General features: G+C 34.8%; 1 pseudogene; it reads left to right on the top strand.

Annotated features, from left to right (window-relative positions):
* Positions 1–516: 516 nt before the first annotated feature.
* Positions 517–917, top strand: LOC106733303 (40S ribosomal protein S12 pseudogene; annotated as a pseudogene).
* Positions 918–1,211: the final 294 nt, after the last annotated feature.

Genomic DNA, 1,211 nt, shown 5'->3' with positions numbered 1-1,211 from the left:
ATACCAACATAATAAAATTACAAATACCACATTTAACATCATACTCAATAGTGAAACAACGAATACTTTAAGATTAAGAACAAGATAAAGATACCTACTTCTATTCAACATAGTACTGGAAGTCTTAGGTAGAGCAATTAGGGAAGAAAAAGAAAAGGCATCCAAATTGGAAAGAGAGAAGTAAAATGATTTCTGTTCCCAGGTGATAGGATGATAAATATGGGAAAAAAATTAAAACCTGTTGGAATGTATAAACAAATTCAGGAAAGTTGCAGGATACAAATCAACACAGAAAAATTAGCTGCATTTCTATACACTACAAGAAATTAAGAAAACAATTCTATTTACAATATCATCAAAAATAGTAAAACACTTAGGAATAAACCTAATCCAAGGATGTAAAAGATTTGTCACTTAAAAATGACAAAACATTGATCTTTCCCCGCCATTGCCGAGTCATGCAGAGGCAGAGGCTCCTGTGTGTTCAAGATTCGGTTCCACCTGTAATCCACCACCATGGCCAAGGAAGGCATTGCTGCTGAAAGTGTAATGGACGTTAATACTGCTTTACAAGAGGTGCTGAAAACCTCCCTCATCCACAATGGCCTAGCATGTGGAATTCACGAAGCTGCCAAAGCCTTAGACAAAGCGCCAAGTCCATCTGTGTGTGCTTGCATCCAACTGTGATGAATCTATGTGTGTCAACTTGGTGGAGGCCCTTTGTGCCAAACACCAAATCAACCTGAGTAAGGTTGATGACAACAAAAAAACTAGGAGAATGGGTAGGCCTCCGTAAAATTGACAAAGAGGGAAAACCCCATAAAGTGGTTGGTTGCAGCTGTGTAGTAGTTAAGGACTTGGGCAAGGAATCTCAGGTCAAGGATGTCATTGAAGAGTACTTCAAATGCAAGAAATGAAAAGATCATAAAAATTGGCTCACAAAAAAAATGACAAAACATTGATAATAAAAACTAAAGAAGACACAAATAAATGGAAAGACAGCCCATGTTCATGGATTGAAAGAATTAATATAGTTAAAATATTTATATTACCCAAAACAACCTAAGCACTAGAGAAAATCCATATCTAAATGTCAATGGCACTTTTTACAAAAATAGAAAGAATACTTCAGAAATTTATATAGCTTTCAAAGGACTCAAAATAGCCAAAATAATCCTGAGAAAAAATTATTAAATTTATTAATTATTTAT

Source organism: Tupaia chinensis, unplaced genomic scaffold (assembly GCF_000334495.1).
Source record: "Tupaia chinensis unplaced genomic scaffold, TupChi_1.0 Scaffold143064_1, whole genome shotgun sequence".
Classification (NCBI taxonomy): domain Eukaryota; kingdom Metazoa; phylum Chordata; class Mammalia; order Scandentia; family Tupaiidae; genus Tupaia; species Tupaia belangeri.
This window is presented reverse-complemented; position numbering and strand designations above follow the sequence as displayed.